Source organism: Mytilus edulis, chromosome 3 (genome assembly GCF_963676685.1).
Source record: "Mytilus edulis chromosome 3, xbMytEdul2.2, whole genome shotgun sequence".
NCBI lineage: Eukaryota > Metazoa > Mollusca > Bivalvia > Mytilida > Mytilidae > Mytilus > Mytilus edulis.
The window spans coordinates 17132478-17153252 of record NC_092346.1 but is presented as its reverse complement, the minus strand read 5'-3'; the positions used below and the strand labels follow the sequence as shown (position 1 = coordinate 17153252).

The 20775-nt window shown below is 31.8% G+C and overlaps 1 protein-coding gene and 1 long non-coding RNA gene across 5 annotated transcripts in view; both read left to right on the top strand.

The window, feature by feature from the left end:
- The window catches only part of LOC139515915 (alpha-mannosidase 2x-like), a 128758-nt gene that overhangs the window by 63133 nt on the left and 44850 nt on the right, over nt 1-20775 (top strand). For all 4 annotated transcript variants that reach the window (XM_071305677.1, XM_071305675.1, XM_071305678.1 and 1 more), the window contains exon 5: nt 632-705. The gene's annotated coding sequence lies outside the window, so the exon portion shown is untranslated. The remainder of the gene's footprint in view (nt 1-631; nt 706-20775) is intronic.
- On the top strand, nt 15507-16919 carry LOC139515913 (uncharacterized). The gene is made up of 2 exons (XR_011662872.1): nt 15507-16147; nt 16732-16919. It is a non-coding gene; the product is annotated as an uncharacterized lncRNA (long non-coding RNA).

Here is a 20775-nt window from a genome sequence, read left to right as displayed (position 1 = left end):
ATGCAATAAAGTCATTTATTCATGGATGATATATTTTGCATTGAAAATCCACAGAAGTAAGAGTAAGTAACTAAGCTGAATAACCACACCCCCCCCCCCTTTTTTTTAAAGATTTATTTTTATAAATAGCATATTTATACAATTAGGGTATATATTATAAGACTGAAAAATTGTGGTATTCTTAAATATCAATTTCTGTAATTGCAGAGCTTGATAGTTGGTAAGAATAGATTTATGTATCCAATTTAATAAAAGAGGCTAAGAGTCGTAAAAACTCATCTATCTCAAAGAATAATAAGTCACAAATATTGATTCCTACAGATTTTGCATTTCTGATATAATGTTTCCAAAAAACATTTTCATGCATCGTGTATAATTATGTAAAATAAGTCTCACAACTTTCTATAAATTCAGAGTATCATTATCGTAAAACCCATTCAAAAGTACATTTACGAAAGGTGCCATATTTTAATGTCGATTAAATTTTCGGTTTATTGTTCCAATGTTGCACACCAAATAACATTTAAGGAATTAAAAGAGGCCTGATTGGATTTTCAGAGTAGAATTTTATTTAGTAGCAACAATAGAACATGTTCAATATCCTGTACGTTAATAGATATTTTATTTCTAGTTCGATGACAAGAGAATAACAATGAACTGTCAGTCGGTGTAGAGGTGAAGTCCAATACAGATCCTCGTTTACAGGTTTGTCAGTTAATTAATTAGTGTCTTTTACCATTGAAGATTTTCTATGAATTAGTATAAGGATTTGAAATGTATATATAATATATTCATCATATTCTAGGTTTGTTTTAGATTTAGTTAATAAAATATACTATTGGAAAATTAAAAAAAAATGAAATTATTTATTAGTTCAAGTATTTGATTTACAAAAAGTGTAAATATTTACAATTCTTTGTTTTAATAATGATATATTTCCTAAATTAGATTTTGATTATTTTTATTTGGAAAAGATAATACAAAAATTTAATGCATTTCTAATCCTAATTCTATTTGCATTCTTATTTAGTGATTGATCTAAAAATAAAAGTGTTTATATTTTGCTTATGATTTAAATATTAATGTAGCAATTAATGATATTTGTAGCAATTAATGATATATATTGACAGTCATGTTCCATACAAGCTTATTATATAGCTTTTCATTCTCAATTGGACTCATGATGTTTTTAAGATAGTACATGTATACATTTTACAATCTTACAAATCAAAGCAACAGTTTTCACATGAGAGGGATGAGCTAGTATAGAGAAAGTAAGAGAACTTATAGTCCAGTCAATCTAGCATAAATTTGACCCTAACCCGAAAGTAATTGCAACAGAAGATTTTTAAGTTTTAATCTTTAGCATTATACCCCAAATATACACAGAAAAAAGTCCCATAAAATCTAACTTGAGGAAGACAAAAAAAATCACCATTTAAAATTCCTGTGGAGATTTGCATTGAAAAGGGAGATAACTCTTGCAAAAAAAGGCAGAATTATCAATAAAAATTAATACAAAATTATAACTTTACTGCTTCTATTCATCAGAATTTATTGATTCTTGATTTTTTAGCAGTCTTTAGATTATAACAAACAACTCTTAAGGTGTTTTCATATCTTTTATCAAGCAATAATCTAGATTTCGTAATTCATTAGTTGACCATTTATTGAATTTTTCAGCATGTCACGGCAAAGAATCTCAAATTTGATAAAAATAATAAAGCATGTATTCTTCTTTTTGCGGTTTAAAGTTTCTTTAGATAAGTAAGTTGCTGAAAAAATATAATATACAGATATAAACTATACCAAATCTTCACATTATTTTTTCAAAATGGTCACAAAGCTTCAAATTTTCAATTTCTTTAATGAAAAATGCACGAAAAAAATAAAACTACCCATAACACTTCGGTTTTGTACATTTCATGAACGGAAGATTATATAATTTAGTCAAATACAAACTTATAACCCCATCAAAGTATCATACTTTCCATAAATTTCAAGCATAACAACCATAAACTGACCAAAAAAGACTCATTTTTGCAAGAGTTATCTCCCCTTCCCATGTTAATTTCCATAGAAAATTAGAAATGCTAATTTTGAGTTTTCCTCAAGTTAGATTTTATGGGACTTTTTTCTGTGTATATAAAGGGCATAATGCTATAGATTAGAACTAAAACATTTTCTGTTGCAATTAGTTTGAGGTTAAATCTTAGTTTGACTGGACTATTAGGTTTTTTTGAAGAGGTAATAACTGGTTTTTTATTTAATTGTTACATAATCGTTTTTAATGGTGGGGTGGTAATACCAATTTATATGCCTGCACTTCTGTTTGAAAAATTAATTTATCCTTTCTTGTAAGTGATCTTTGGAGGCAAGCAAGTATTATATATAATAAGTATAAATCACTTTGATGGCCATATTTGAAAATTTTGTTTAAAATGGTTGCAACTGAGATGTTAGGATTCATTTTAAAAAGCTTGATTGGTCCTTTTACCTTGTTATTTAATTCTGTCATTTATTGCAAGAAAGATGTAAAAAAAATATGTTGATAGAAAAAGTTATACCAGAAATCCAACTGTCATTGAAAACTATCTGCCAAAATATTTCTTTGTTTGTTGTTTTATTATGAATCAGGCAGTTCATTTTTTTCTTTTGAATGTTTAAGCTTCACATTTTGTCATTACTTGGCCTTTTAAAGGTTACTTTGCTGTATTGGTTTTTTCTCATTGTTGAAGGCTGTAAAATGCTATTTAATTGTTTGCAGTCATATGTCCTTAAATTAGGGGCGTAAAGGGGGGTATCTGCACGGAAGAACGCGAAATAAAATTGCCATTTCAAGATGAAGGAACAATTAAAAATGTCTTGCACGTTGATAGAGCTGTTAGTTTCTGCATCATTTGGTCTCTTGTGGAGAGTTGTCTCATTAGCAATTATACTATATCTTCTTTTATATATTTGAGACCAATTGTGTATAAAGATAAAACATAATCAAGAGGTTAAAAACCTAAAACAGCTGAAATAGAACAGTCCTAAAATTATATATAAGATCAAACCTGCAAGATAGAAAATTTATAGAGACCATGCACAGACCTTTTAGAATCTGAATTAACTAAATGCAGCCGTGAAGAAGTACCAACCACTATCATGCAAAAAAAAACAAAAACTTTTAATTAAAAAACAACATGAGATATCGAGTTATTAAAGTGTCAGATAAACAATAAGATTTAAAATCAACAGAACACATGAAAATAATATTTAGATCATTGTTTTATAACAAATTTAATAATGAATATAAGAGACAATCATTAAGAAATTGTATATAATTTCCCCATAAATTAATAATTTATATTCAGCAAACAGAACTTTTAATGGCTTAGCTAATGTATTCTATTTGAAGCTAATTTGAAACAATAATTATAGTCATTTTGATTTATTCTCTAGATCTTAGATTTATTATTTACAATGTTTGGAAAAAATGATTGTAAGTAAAAGCGAAAAAATGGTTTAAATTGCTTTAAAAAAAAATGACTTGGTCTTTGAAGGGGGAGAGTATTTTTAAGGCTGTTGAGAGTCAGAGATTCAGAAAAGTTGGAGATTTAGTATACAGATAAAGCTGTGTTTTACACAAACATGTATTTTAAAAGTGTGAGGACCACATCAAGCAAAATAAAAAAGTAAGGAGATGTGATATGATTGCCAATAAGACAACTTTTATATCCATCAGAGCACAAAAGGATGAAGATGTTAAAATACAATGTTAAACCTGTAAATATGCTTGATTAGTTAAATCAATGAAATAATACATTATCAGAAAAGACACCTTGCTTTGATTTTCTGTGCAAAACAGATATATTTTTTAACTCAGAGGCCAAATATCAGAAAAATAATATTGAAGAATTTCTCAGAGATCTTCTTGTAAAAAAGCAGTGAAAACTAATTCTAATAAGAACTTTGAATATTCTGTGAATACTTCCATGTGAGTTGAACAGAGACAGCATTATTTTTTTCAAAGGTCCATCAGTTAGAAACACTATGTGAAAGTTTGATTTTCTTGACAACCAAAAGCATTGTTAAAAAGTCAAATTTTCTGCACCATCGCTTAGCATATAGGTTGAACATAATTTGAAGCTTTTCAAATGGTATTGAATAATCTGATTTACCCATGTCCATATATTAGTTTTCTTGTTTGAATTGTTTTATATTTGTCATTTCAGGGTCTTTTAAACCTGACTATGAGGTATGGGTTTTACTCATTGTTAAAGGGCATATGGTCACCTTTAGCTGTTAACTTCTTTGTCAATTGGTCTCTGATGGAGATCAGTTGTCTCATTGACAATCATACTACATCTTGTAAATTTCATATTATTAAAAGCTCATATATGCCAGATCTTGATAAAATGAAAATACTGGACTTCTTTTCCCAAAAAGTCTTACAACAAGAATCGATTCTTAGTTATACTCAAATGTTCTTGCCTAAGAACCTGTTTACACTGACAAAAAAGATCGATATTTCCTTAGATCGATCTTTGGTCCAGTATAAACGGGTAAGATCGATCTTCAATCGGACTTAAAAAGTCAACCTCAAGAGGTGGTTTTAAAAAGATTGATCTTATTTGAATCGATCTTTTTTTTTGGTGTAAACGCTTTATAGGTTGCTTGCGATCGATCTTTTTTCGGGTGAATGTTATATTTAGATACAAAAATAAAGGTCAGACCGGTTCTTTTTATGTTGCAGTGTAAACGCACTGGATTAAATAAGATGCGATCAATCTTGCGTGAGCAATGTTAACGCAAACTGGTCTTTTTAAAGATAGATTCAAATAAAGATCGATTCAATTATTTGGTGTGTGAACGAGGTCTTATCCTAGTATTTTTTTCTCATAATACATTTTTTGAAAAGAGCTGCTGATATTTTATAGCATGATAAATGGTAATCACATGTAGGATTGTAGTTGTAAAGCAATGGAAAAGTTATTGAACTCAATTGCATGCATCTTCAAAGTGAATTGTTTTTGTCTCAGTGCACTAGATGAACATTAGGTTTAGCTTCAGTCATGAAGTAATGTTTCAAGTGGCCCTTCTAGTGACAATATGATTAAACAGCTTGTTGAAAGGACGGATGATTAAAAGCTGCAGTATTGAGACCATGTTGACTTAATAGGCAACTGACTAATTACGTTACCTAATAATATTTACCGCCATTCTTTGAAGATTTTCGTAATGTTTATATTTATAAGCTGATACATCAATTATCACATTAGTAAATAATTATTGCAAAATCAAAGTCATATTTCAAAGCGTTTTTTTTTTATATTGGGAAGCTAGCTTGATGTTGAAAGGCTGGTAAGACAAAGTGTACAATTTGTTAATGGTTGAGCTTTATAACTGAATGAACCCTCAAATGGAAATGTGTTCAAATTTAACTTACTGTGAATACAGAAATTATTGTAAGGTTTTAATTAATGCATATAATGTGTCTGGGTAAGGATCGCAATTATATTACTCCCATTTTTGATATCTATTATACATGCCTATATTATCTGTATTGAAATTTTCCTAGAATCATTAAATCATTAATCTCTCACTTTTGTCCTATTTTCTAAAATCATAATAATAAGGAACACAATAATTTCTGAATTTACTGTATTATTGTAAAGCTTTGAATGGAAATAAAAAAAAAAATGTAAAAAATCTTGTGAAATCTGTGTCATTAACCCCACCCCCTCCTTTTGTATGTATTTGCATATTCCTCCCACAGAGATGATTTCAAAAGATATTGTTTTCAAGTTATACCAGTTTCTGTTGAGCTTAAAATCTTGACTTGAAGTAAGTAATCCCAATTAAACAAAAAAAAAACACCAAAGGAAAGAACATATTGAATCTTTGATATTGAATCTTTGATATTGAATCTTCAATGCAACCCTAAAATACAACCATCTGTTGTGTGAATATATCCTGGGCTAACATATACAAAAGCATGAGAAAATAATTAAATAACAATAAATAAATAGATGAAAAGTTTAGAAAAAAGGGTCTAATATTTTCTTTTTGCAGTTAGTATAAGTAATTAAGTTTCCAATAATGGAACAAACATTCTGTGAAGATGCTTGCAATGTTTATTCCTATAACTGATACATTCATCAACACATTCCTGAATAAACAATTAACGACTATGTATATTAACGAGAAAATGTGGTGTGTTAATTAACATCAGGTAATTGGCAGTAATAGGCTTGAGTTTATGTAGGAAATCTTATTTTTGATGGTTCACATAAACTAATTAGATCCAGTGAAAAAATAGATAAATGTTAATGGGTAAATATTGGCAGAATTGCTGAGATTCTTAGGTATGAGAATGTCCATATTTATTACATTTTTGAAATAGTAAGAAAAACAGTAATTACTTTTAGAAGGTTTTATTTGTGCAATAATTATATAATTATATTTTTTGATTAAAAGATCTCTTAGAAATCAAGTAAAAAAAAACCAAAAAACAAAAAGTCAATACATCCACATCATAAATGGACTTGCTCTGACTTTGGTGGATATGATTGACAATCATACCACCTTAGCCTTACATGCCTTAATGGCCTTTTTTATATGAAATAAGTTTAAGAATAACAAAGGTAGGGAAATTCAGATAAACACCCCAGAAAATTGCAAATACAAAGATAGACCCCAAAAGTTACCTTGAGGAACGTATCTTTTAATGAGGATTTGTATAGTGTCAACTATACTGAGCCAAAAAAATTTAGCAAACATTTTTTTTTTTTTTTTTTTATGATGTTTCTGCCAAAAAAAAAAATCATTGATATAATCCTAAGATCTTCCTGTAATTTTAGACAATCGTACTTTTTTCCCAGTGATTGATTTCGCGCCATTTCAGCGTTGCAGGTGTAAATGATGTTTTACCCTCTGTACCTTTTATAACCTTTGTAACGAAACTTTAAAATTATTTTTCACTAAAGTTCAGGGACACACCATTGGTAAGAAAAACACATAAACTTTAGAAAAAGTTGCACTGGGCGTCAACCAGGTCTCCATGAAAATGACAGTCAGAAAGCTTTTGGAATGGTTGAATCCAGGATTAGTGTTGCCGACATCACGACTCGATTTAATGTGAATAAGTCAACAGTTTAGAGACTAACAAACAGATATTGTCAAATTGCAACTACACAGGATAGGTGGAGATATGGTAGACCCGCATAAACTAAAGTCAAAGGAGGAACGCCATCTTGGCTTAATGTCACATGTGACAAATTTATTCTGGCCCCACGAGTAGTGCAGAGACTAAGGGCAGCTGCTGGAGTGTTTGCCAATCCTTTATTGATGCACGTGGAGTATTTACGAGAAAGTGATTTTGAAAAACACTATATGCATTTCCGCATTTTGACCCTACAAACAAAGATATTCCTAGTGAATGTGAGTGATAAACATGCATGTTGCTTCTGAAATGTCATAATTCCATTTTGTTAATTTATTCTTAAAATTATATATTGTTATGATTTTATTATAAAATAAAATTTGTATTTTTGTTGCCAAACTTTTTTGGCTCAGGCTTCAGTGATTCCCTATATGATCAACACCCCCCCCCCCCTTTTCTGGGAAAAATTTGGTTGATCATATAGGGAATCACTGAAGGGTGACTGGAGCTAACATGTAAGATGTGCCAATGACAGTACATGTACAACTGTCCCCCCTCCTCCCTCTAAATCCGCCTCTGATTTCATATTCCAAATATAAATTGCTGAAAAGTCAGTAATGAACCATTTAACAAGGTGATCAGACAAAACTGTTTGATGTATCACAATATACAAACCCCAATGATTGAATTTACTCTCTTCTGATGTAATTTGCTGAAAGTAAGTGATGAACCATTGTACAAGGTTAAAACTGTTAGGTGATTAATTAAAAACTAATTCCATGTGTGCTTCTTGAAAGAAAATTCTTCTGAACCCACATTATGCAGTGCGTTTTGAAGAAACCATGAAGTAGCTCCTTGATTTTACTGTCTTCTGATGTTACTCTTATATGTTCTTTTCATGTTTATGAAATCATCGTGTTAATTAGTTTCTGTTAATTAGTTATTTGTTTATTAACATGCCAAGGTAATTCCTTTGCTTACCTGTTCAAGCACGGAGAACAAGAACGAAGAAATACAATATGCTTTCACTATTTTTAAGTAGACAACCGTTTTGTAACATTTGATGAGTGATGTTTATGTTTATTTTTGTAAATATTTCATCAAAATCAAGTATTTGTGTAACTATATTTTCCACTAGGTTACTGGTGCATTCTGAAGGTTTCTAGGTTTATTGAACATGTCAAAAAAGCAAGGTTGGCTGTAAGTGTTGAGTGATACTAATATAATGATTTGAGCAATACACAAACTATGAAGATAAGTTCCCACTTAAACTATGAATGATCTTTGGTTTTCTGTCATTAAGCTGATCTGTAGCTGATCATCTATTTTTTTTTTTATTAAAGTTTTACCCTTACAGAAGTCAATTAATTGAAATAGATTGACTTACTATTAAACCCACACAGCAGCATGGATATATATGTAAACTTGGTCTAATTAACTGAATGTGACCAAAAAAAACCAGAATTTATACTTGAAATTAAAATTTCAGACTGCATTGGATTTGTCATTTAAGGTGACTGTTTTGTGTTATCTCCCCTCATTGCAGTTTATCCATACTTGTACATCTCACTTAAGGTAACTATTTTGTGTTATCTCCCCTCTAAGGCTAAGCAGTTTATCAATACTTGTAAATCTCACTTATGGTGATTTTTTTTTGTGTTATCTCCCCTCATAGCAGTTTATCATTACTTTAACATCTCACTTATGGTGACCATTTTGTGTTATCTCCCCTTTAAGCAGTTTATCAATACTTGTAAGTCTCACTTATGGTGATTTTTTTTTTGTGTTATCTCCCCTCTAAGCAGTTTATCAATACTTGTAAATCACATTTATGGTGTTATCTTCCCCCTTAGCATTTTATCCATACTTGTACAATGGTTAGTCATAAAATAACTGTAAACATGTTAAAACTGTTTGTTGTAATCATTTTAGTATATATACTTAGCAATTAAGTTATTAACTGCAAACATTGATGAAATAAAAAAAACCTAGTATCTTACTGAAATTCAATATTTAACATATATATATATATATATACAGGGAGATAACCCATACCAGAAAAACAACTAAAAGAAGTGAAATTTTTATTAAATTAATCAGCATTTTTCAATATCTCAATACACAGTTTTTTTTCAAGAGTTGTTTTTCTTCTGTGTCAGAGCCTTCAACAATGAGCAAAGCATTTCAAAGTAATAGAAAGCAATGTTTATAGTTTTAGTTTTCTAAATTGACTTGTTTCATATTTTTCATGTATGAGTCTTCTATAAGCTAAGTACTTATAATACGGGATAGTTTTTATGATGGTTGAAGATAGTATGGTTGCCTTTAATTGCTAACATCCACTTCATTGAAGTTTGATGGACAGAGTTGTCACATTTTCAAACATACCACATCTCCTTATTTTAATATGTATATTAATATTACTGTAATCACATTGACAATTTAAAATTTGTTGACCTGAATGTTCATTTTAGATTATTTGAAACAGCAATGTTATTCATCCATTTAATTATTTTGATGTAAATGTGCAAAACATCAATAAGGGTAAATAACTCTTACAATTTATTGTTTTGAGAAATTGTTGCATGTTGAACCAGATATTTATATGACAAACGTTTGCTTCTAACATGTTCAAGGAAATGGCTCCATTTATAGAATTACTGAAAATAAACTCGTTCCTAATCAACGCTAATAACTGTTTTGACAAATTCTTCTACAACAAATCTACTCAAATGGTAATTTTACAGGAAAATAATCGTAAATGAAAATTGCTCTGATGTAATTGTAGAAGAAAATTAAATAGCCAAAACCTATGATTACGGAATTGGCCAAATATAATTACAGTTGATTGAGATTTGACAGAATTTTTGTTTATTTAGAAGACAGATTGCTACTACTGTGTCTGCCGAGATTTAATTTGTTGCTTGCTGTTTAGGGGTTGTATTATTATTGACAATTTATCACAGTTTGATTGGAAGGAGATGTAACAGCGTTGACTCAATAATGGTTAAGCCCATGCAATAGCTTGACTTAATTGTGTGAAAAAATACATTACAGGGCCAATACTAAATCATTTATTTCCTTGTGTTGTGATAATGATTAAATTTGTATCCATGCTTTAGAAAACGTTTAGATTAAGCAAATGTACTTTGATTTCTTTGTCTTGATGATTGCATATTTGTGACTCTTTATATGATGTGGGTTTTTTTCGTACTAAAAAGAGAATTTGAAATTAAAACAAAAGGTTACCCATGTTTATAAATGATTAAAAGTTGTGGCCTGTTATTAAAAAAATTCTTTAATTGCATTCTTCTTGAAGTGATCTGAAAGTTATTCAAGCTACTCAATGACCTTTATTCAGGCTACTCAATGACCTTTATTCAAGCTACTCAATGACCTTTATTCAGGCTACTCAATGACCTTTATTCAGGCTACTCAATGACCTTTATTCAGACTACTCAATGACCTTTATTCAAGCTACTCAATGACCTTTATTCAGGCTACTCAATGACCTTTATTCAGGCTACTCAATGACCTTTATTCAGGCTACTCAATGACCTTTATTCAGGCTACTCAATGACCTTTATTCAGGCTACTCAATGACCTTTATTCAGGCTACTCAATGACCTTTATTCAGGCTACTCAATGACCTTTATTCAAGCTACTCAATGACTTATGTTGAAAACCAATATGATTGAACAGTGACCTATTTTTGTAAATTTCTGTGTCAATTAGGTCTCTTGTGGAGAGTTGTCTCATTGGCAATCATACCACATCTTCTTTTTATTCCCCACTTATGTGCATTATGTTTTCTGGTCCATCTGTTCGTTAATACGTCCGTCTGTCCTGCTTCAGGTTAAAGTTTTTGATCAAGGTAGTTTTTGATGAAGTTGAAGTCCAGTCTACTTGAAACTTAGTACACATGTTCCCTATGATATGATCTTTCTAATTGTAATGCCAAATTTGAAATTTTTCCACATTTTCACAGACCATTGAACATAGAAAATGATAGTGCGAATGGGGCATCTGTGTACTATGGACACATTCTTGTTTTATATGATATAAATGTTGGTTGAAACAGCAATATAACACTATATATATAGAAATAAAGTTAATACTCAGTTGGATGCATTTATTTAGCTATTTTCTACTTTAATATAAAGAAAAAGGTATTTAAGGTTTTTTTTAGCAGTTCACTGAAAACAGTGAAAGTGAAAGCATTTCTAATGGATTATGGTGTCCTATAGACCCTGTTTAAATAGAAAAGAAAGCATGGTGTGATTGCCAATGAGACACTTTAATTGCCTAATTGAAAATAAAAGTTAGAAACTATAGGTCACTGAGGGCACAGTCGCTTGAATTTAAGTGATATATATATGAAAAAAATACACAAAAATACTGTTATATTTATATAAAAAGATAATAAAAAAAAGTATTTTTTTAAATTTTTTTTATATCTATATCACTAAAATTCAAGCAACTGTGCTGAGGGTGGTAATAAAAGGGTTATTTTCGTGCAACGTGTTTTGCCATTTTTAGCTCACCTGGCCCGAAGGGCCAAGTGAGCTTTTCTCACCACTTGGCGTCCGTCGTCCGTCGTCGTCGTCGTCCGTCGTCGTCGTCCGTCGTCGTCGTCGTTAACAATTTACATTTTGAACTTCTTCTAGAGAACCACTGAATGGAATGGAACCAAACATGGCATGAATGTTCCTTATGAGGTGCTGACCAAGTGTTGTTACTTTGTAGCCGATCCATCATCCAAGATGGCCGCCAGCGGGGGACTTAGTTTAACATAGGATCCTATGGGAAATGCATACAAATGACTTCTTTTAGAGAACCACTGAATGGAATGAAACCAAACATGGCATGAATGTTCCTTATGAGGTACTGACCAAGTGTTGTTACTTTGTTGCCGATCCATCATCCAAGATGGCTGCTAGCCGGGGACTTAGTTTAACATAGGACCCTATGGGAAATGCATACAAATGACTTCTTTTAGAAAACCACTAAATGGAATAAAACCAAACATAGCATGAATGTTCCTTATGGGGTGCTGACCAAGTGTTGTTACTTTGTAGCCGATCCATCATCCAAGATGGCCGCCAGCAGGGGACTTAGTTTAACATAGGACCCTATGGGAAATGCATACAAATGACTTCTTTTAGAGAACCACTGAATTGAATGAAACCAAACATGGCATGAATGTTCCTTATGAGGTGCTGACCAAGTCTTGTTACTTTGTTGCCGATCCATCATCCAAGATGGCCGCCAGCGGGGGACTTAGTTTAACATAGGACCCTATGGGAAATGCATACAAATGACTTCCTCTAGAGAACCACTGAATGGAATGAAACCAAACATGGCATGAATGTTCCTTATGAGGTGCTGACCAAGTGTTGTTACTTTGTTGCCGATCCATCATCCAAGATGGCCGCCAGCCGGGAACTTAGTTTAACATAGGACCCTATGGGAAATGCATACAAAAGACTTCTTTTAGAGAACCACTGAATGGAATAAAACCAAACATAGCATGAATGTTCCTTATGGGGTGCTGACCAAGTGTTGTTACTTTGTAGCCGATCCATCATCCAAGATGGCCGCCAGCGGGGGACTTAGTTTAACATAGGACCCTAAGGGAAATGCATACAAATGACTTCTTCTAGAGAACCACTAAATGGAATGAAACCAAACATAGCATGAATGTTCCTTATGGAGTGCTGACCAAGTGTTGTTACTTTGTAGCCGATCCATCATCCAAGATGGCCGCCAGCGGGGGACTTAGTTTAACATAGGACCCTATGGGAAATGCATACAAATGACTTCTTCTAGAGAACCACTAAATGGAATGAAACCAAACATAGCATGAATGTTCCTTATGGAGTGCTGACCATGTGTTGTTACTTTGTAGCCAATCCATCATCCAAGATGGCCGCCAGCGGGGGACTTAGTTTAACATAGGACCCTATGGGAAATGCATACAAATGACTTCTTTTAGAGACCCACTGAATGGAATGAAATCAAACATGGCATGAATGTTCCTAATGTGGTGCTGACCAAGTGTTGTTACTTTGTAGCCGATCCATTATCCAAGATGGCCGCCAGGGGGGGACTTAGTTTAACATAGGACCCTATGGGAAATGCATACAAATGACTTCTTTTAGAGAACAACTGAATGGAATGAAACCAAACATTGCATGAATGTTCCTTATGCCGTGCTGACCATGTTTTGTTTCTTTGTAGCCCATCCATCATCCAAGATGGCCGCCAGCATGGGACTTCGTTTAACATAGGACCCTTTGGGAAATGCATACAAATGACTTCTTTTAGAGAACCACTGAATGGAATGAAATCAAACATGGCATGAATGTTCCTAATGTGGTGCTGACCAAGTGTTGTTACTTTGTAGCCGATCCATTATCCAAGATGGCCGCCAGCAGGGACTTAGTTTAACATAGGACCCTATTGGAAATGCATACAAATGACTTCTTTTAGAGAACCACTGAATGGAATAAAACTAAACATTGCATGAATGTTCCTTATGAGGTGCTGACCAAGTGTTGTTACTTTGTAGCCGATCCATCATCCAAGATGGCCGCCAGCAGGGGACTTAGTTTAACATAGGACCCTATGGGAAATGCATACAAATGACTTCTTTTAGAGAACCACTGAATGGAATAAAACTAAACATTGCATGAATGTTCCTTATGAGGTGCTGACCAAGTGTTGTTACTTTGTAGCCGAACCGCCATCCAAGATGGCCGCCAGTGGGGGACTTTTGAATGAAATTAAACATGTTCCTTTCCTTATCAATGAGGTTGTGTTGTCACTTTTAGCCAAATTTTATATTTTTTCATATGATTTCAAAAACCCAAGTAGAATCAGGTGAGCGATACAGGCTCTTGAGAGCCTCTAGTTATTTTACGTGCAGCCGTGAAAAAGGTTCCTTATTCACTAAGAAATCAGTATAAAAATCAATGTGCAAGACATTTTTAATTGTATGTTCATCGTGAAATGGCAATTTTATTTCTGTTCTTCTGTGCAGATACCTCCCCTTTATATTGCCACTGAGCGTCACTATAAAGCCATCAACACTGAGTAAAACCCACATTTATATCAAGCCATAAAAGGCCCAGAGATGAGAAATTCTTGTTTTTTTTTATTTCTATAATTCCTTGACAATGAACTTCCTATAAGTTGAACATACATTGCTATTAAATTGAAAAAAAAAAGAAATAAACTCAAACTTTCTTCCACTGTATGGTTAAATCATTGTTTTAAATTGAATCAATATGTAGAAATGCCATTAGTTTTTTTTTTAAGAAACAACCTTTCAAATCTAATTTGAAAAAAATGATCAACAAATATTAATTTTCCACTCTGTTTTTTCTAATGCATAGTTCTAAAAAGGGATTCCATTAATATTTGAAAAATCTTGGATCAGTTTCAAATGCAGATTTGTTTTAAAATACATCTGTGAAAAAAATAGATAATTGAATTCTGGTGTTGATGTTTTCTTAAGAATCGGGGATTATTTGAACAGAAGACATTATCTATTGTTATGGAAAAAAGATAAAAGAAAGAATGTGAAAATCATGCCTTTATTCAAGTCCTTCCTCTCAATCAATCAAATCAATCTTTAAGATGTACATTTTAATGCTAGCTTAATTGAATTTAATTTCACTTGGTTAAATAAAGGATATCATTTCTGGCAAATACAGGAAGTTAGCAGATTAAGTAGACTCTATTCTGAAGACGATGAGAGCTTTCTGTCAGTATCAATCCGCGGGTATCCCCCTGCAAAACGCTGTCCTGAAAAATTCTTGTCTTTCAGGATATCCCAGGAAGTCCTGGGATATCCTGAAAAATCCCAGCACTGGTAATTTTGTAAATCCTGAAATTTCAAGCATCCCAGGAAGTCCCATGAAGTCCTGAAATCTGTTGTCCTGATATTTCAGGAATTTTCAAGACTTTAAATTTGTTTCAGGAATTTTGGGGATATTTCAGGACTTACATTATTTGATGTACACAAATTTATCCTGATTTTTCAAGAACTCTTAGGACTTTAGATTATTAACAGGAATTACTGGGATATTTCAAGACTTCAAATATATGGGTTTCTTTTCAAAACTTTGTTGCAATTTTAATTCCACTTGAGTATATTTACAATTCTATTTAAGTTCCAAGAATTGTTTGTGCATAGTTAAATTTGCATATGCTCATACTGATGGAAATGTTTGGACAATACTTTGGAAAATGCAAAACTCACATACATGTATCACAAATCATGTCACATGCTACAGGCCAAAATATGAGTAACAACACAATATTATTTTTGTTTAAGCATTAATATTTTCAAAGCCCAATTTAAAAGATCATGATCATACAACCATAGATGTAATACCCAAGATAATAGATTAACTGTAAACAGGTTAAATTTATATAATTGCAAGTATCTAAATAAACACACAAATAATTTTCATGCTTTAATTCTTTATCTTTGCCATGTGAGCCAGAGTGAATAAAATGTATAAATGGGACATCTGGATTCAATTTATTTTAGTGTAGACACTGGACAGGAAGTGTGAGGCCATATGCAGGGGCTCACATATTGCTAAATTATACATTTTCTGCAATTACTATTATAACTTTAAACATTAAGATGGTAAATAAACAATGAATGGATATTTTTTTTATTTTAATATATATATCAAATTTTCAAGATAAATTTAATTTATTCAACCAGGGAACCTTTCAAAGAAAATGGAAATTTAACTCCCTTAAATAACCCCTGACACAATTAGAATTTGAACTTGGACAACAAGCAAAGATGTCTTATTCTTAACACAAAATGAATGCAGATAAATGAAAATAACTAGGTTCCAACAGTTCTATATTTTAACATTATATTAATAGTGCAGATGTTTTCTTCTGGTGACATGACTGTTTGATTTTAAGGAGCATTAATTTGATGATTACATGCATTTTGGACAATATCTTTTGGTAAGTACAAATACATTAGATTCCACCATTTTGAATATGTGCATATGACAAGAAGAGTAAAGAAAACAGTTATAGAATGTTTACATAAGATTTACTTTCATCACAATCATAAGGAATTAGCAATACATTGTTATTACATATTATGAAAAAATATTTAAATAGTATAGGTATGCTTTTAATAATAACATAAAAAAACTTAAACATAGAAGTGTGAGAAAACTCACATTTAGATATATCACAAACAGTTTGCTGCAATATCTCTGAAATAAGTTGCTTTAATCATTAATATACATGCTTCTGGAATACTAGTACATGTTTGGTTTTTAAAACTTTGAAATATATGATAGAGCAAGAAAGATTATGCTAAAAATAATTGTCAGTCTATGATTTATGAATGCATCATTTAATGTCTTGGTCCTTAATTGCAGGGTACATTTATACACCAAATATATACATGTATGTACTCATTTAAAGAAAGAAAAAAAGCAAGTTGACTTAAACAAATCTGACATACTAATGCATGATATTTGGTTTTTATATTTTTTTCATCAAACTTGAGATCCTGAACTTTTGTTTTGTTTCAGATTTACTGTTAAGGAACAGCAGCTCTGATTTATAAAAAAAAACCTATAGTGAGGGCCAAGATACATTTATGTGACCAGCTTAAACTAGTCAAGACAGAGGGCTTTTTGGAAAATTGGAGAGAATTGAAGATGATAACAATAGAAAAAACAGTGACTGTACTATAGAAAATAAATTTGTTTTCAAGTGATTTGATTTTGAAATGCCATCAAATGTGCTGTGAAGATAAAAAGTCAGAAGAATGAATACTGTCTTTTCATAGATTTTGTAAAGGATGAAGAGTCCATGGGGGGGGGGGGGACTTTTTTGTAATGTCTTGAAATATCCCAGGACATCCCAGGAGTTCTCAGGACAATATTCAAATAATTTACAGGTTAACAAGTCCTGAAAAGTTTTTGAAACCTGGGACTTCTCAGGACAATCCTGGGATATTTCAGGTTTACTAGTCCTGAAAAGTCCTGAATCCCTGGGACTTCTCAGGACAACCCTGGGATATTTCAGGTTTACTTGTCCTGAAAAGTCCTGAAATGTCCCAATTGGTCCTATATTTTTAGGATCAGGATTTCCTGGGATATCCCAGGAAGTCCTGTTCCAATACTCTCCCTAAAATTCCTGAAAAGTCTTGAAATTTCATTTCAGGAAGTCCTGGGATATCCCAGGAAAATATCTCAGGAAATCCCAGGAATGTCTTGGGATATCCTAGGATATCCCCTTGGGATATCCTAGGATATCCCAATAGATTCTTGCAAGGGTCAGGTCTGTATAAATGTACTTCAAGTCAAACCATTGATTTTAACGAGTTTTCTCGGATATTAGACTTTTAAACTAATGTTGGAAGGGAAATTTAAAGGAATGTTTTATCACATCTTATTTAATTATATAACAGCTTCTTTGATTATGTTAAAACTACCTATATTATCTTTGATCATCCCTTTGATGTATTGTTGTATTGGCTTTCGTGTCTACATGTGTTTTAATCTAATGGCATTAGACCCATTCCTTAGGGCTTTGGTTTTCTAAGCACTCTGATCTACTTCTCAATAGTTCTCTGTACCAATTTAGCTTAAAACTGATTTGAAATTGTGATTAGCTGCAGAGAAGTTCATCTTGATAAGGCAGATTGTTATTTAATTTGGGTAATACGTTAATACAGGTGATTAGTCTAATATTAAACAAGGAACTAGGTTAGGAGTTCGGACTTCAACTAAGACCAGATATATTTTTTAGTAATTTAAAATGGCAAATAATCAGTTCTTTATTTTATTTTTTGTCAAAATATTTAAAAACAAATTGCTCAGGTGGAACAAGGGCAGGTGAATGAATGACTGAACACACCACACAATTACAAGAACACAACCACAACATAAACACAATGACAAGAACACAACCACAACCACAATCCCAAGAACACAACCACAGCAATATGCACAACGCAACTACACCACAGCACAACACAAACTCGACCACACATCACAATACATTTTTTGTACAACCACATCCCAACACAACAACTAAAAACAAACACAACCACACCACAACACAACACAAACACAACAACACCACAACTTTACCAAACCACAAAACAAACAGGGACTTCTCTTGAACTAAATTTTAATGTGCGTATTGTTATGCGTTTACTTTTCTACATTGGCTAGAGGTATAGGGGGAGGGTTGAGATCTCATAAACATGTTTAACCCCGCCACAATCTTGCGCCTGTCCCAAGTCAGGAGCCTCTGGCCTTTGTTAGTCTTGTATGATTTTTAATTTTAGTTTCTTGTGTATAATTCGGAGTTAAGTATGACGTCCATTATCACTGTACTAGTATACATATTTTTAGGGGCCAGCTGAAGGACACCTACGGGTGCGGGAATTCTCGCTACATTGAAGACCCATTGGTGACCTTCGGCTGTTGTCTGCTCTATGGTTGGGTTGTTGTCGCTTTGACACATTCCCATTTTCTTTCTCAATTTTATTTTACAACACAACCACACCACAACACAACACAACCACAAAACAACCACAACACAGTACAAACACATAAAACCACAAACACAATCACTTAACACCACAACCACCACACTACACCACAACACAAACACATCCACTTCACAACACAACAAAAACAAATGAAACCACAAACAACCACTTCACAACACAACAAAAACACATGAAACCACAAACAACCACTTCACAACACAACAAAAACACATGAAACCACAAACAACCACTTCACACCACACCACAACACCAACATAAACAAAACCACTTCACAACACAACGCAACCACATCACACCACACCACAACAAAAACACAATCACTTCACATCACAGCATAATGCTCACAATAACAGAAAACAACAGCTAAAACAAAAACTCAAACAAACAACAATAACAGATCAGTGGTTGTCTTTTGTTGTGTCTTATGTTACCCCATACTAAGAAGAAGTGAGCATGGGTATTTAATGTTTTACTTGTCTGTTGGTTATTTTGGGTTTCAAATGATAATTTAGATTAATTTTTATTTGTCTTTAGTTTTCTATAATAGTATATGTAATATGTATATGTAATATTTTTCATAATGAATATCCTCTGGGTATCTGTCACATCTTATTGTTCTCTAAATAGAATGAATCTATATTAGTTCATGTGGAATTTATACTTCTTTTTTTCTTACACTAAAGGAGAGGGGATAATTAAGTAAGCTCAGTCGAACTTGTTTCTAATATATTAATCAGAAAATTATTTATAATCATGAAAGAATTTCTTCTTAAAAAGTCTATTAAAAAATTTAATTTTGGATGTAACGCGTCTTCTGATTGGCTGACATTATTTTGTTATGAGCCCATAAACATAATTTAGTCATGTGACCGTGACGTCATCAACGTTTTTTCATGGTTTTCTACAGTTTAAAATGGAATTTAGAATTAAATTATAAGAAATGACTGTAATATTTTTTTCAGTCCATTCGAAATAACATAAAAAAGGTGGTGCACACTGTTAAATAACCCGCTACGCGCGTTATTCAGTGAGCACCAAAGTTTTTTATGTTATTTCTTCATAGACAGAAAAAATATTACAGTCATTCCTTAAATAATTTGTATTTATGAATTATAGAACATCTATGAAGCAATTTCACTAGAATTCTTCAACATAAAAAGTCCATTTATTTTATAGAAGTTCATAAAATTGGTTATTTTCAGTTGAAAACATTGTTACATACCAGACAAAATATTTCATTTAAGTGGAAAAGAGACAGGAATATTGTTGCTTTACAAATTTGAAGGTCTGTCACACAGTAAGTTTAGAAGCTGATGATCTAGATGTTTTATTAAATTCCTTGCTTTTATAAAAATAAATCTCAAACAGGTTAAAACTAAAACCAGAAGGGAAATTAATTACAAAATTTATTTCTGTCTGGAATTGTTTACACATTAAAAAGAATCTTAAAATGTGTGTCTTTGAGACACATTACTTTTAATTAAATCGTTTATATTAAACCAGATGTAAAAAAGTAATGTCTTTAGAACATGAAAAATAGCCTTTCCCACAATATAATTTCTGAAGGCTGTGTTATAAATAAATTATCCTAAACAAAATACAAACCATATACTATATAGTCTAAGAAATGAAAATTATGAAATCTTTGTTATACTTTTATTGAGCAAAGAATTTTGAAAACATTATTTTCATTGAAATTTTAGCATTTTAGACATTGAAAGTATAAATTGGCACTAGAATACCGGTGAAAACGGGTCATTTGATAAAATCCTGAATGAGCTGGTAAATTCATAGTTCACAACTGCAAAATAAGCGTATTATTGAAATTGTGACAGAAAAAAATACTGTATAAATTTAAACTTGTATTTAAATTTCAATAGCTTTCTTTGTGTATCATACAAATAAATATCCAGCCTTTTCTGAATTCACTTTAATTAATCTCTTATTTTTTGTCAATTGATTATAAGAATTGCAAAATAAATGCATGCTGCAATAATTATTGACTTAAAATTCCAGTATTAGCTGAGTTTTTCAGAGATTTTAGTGT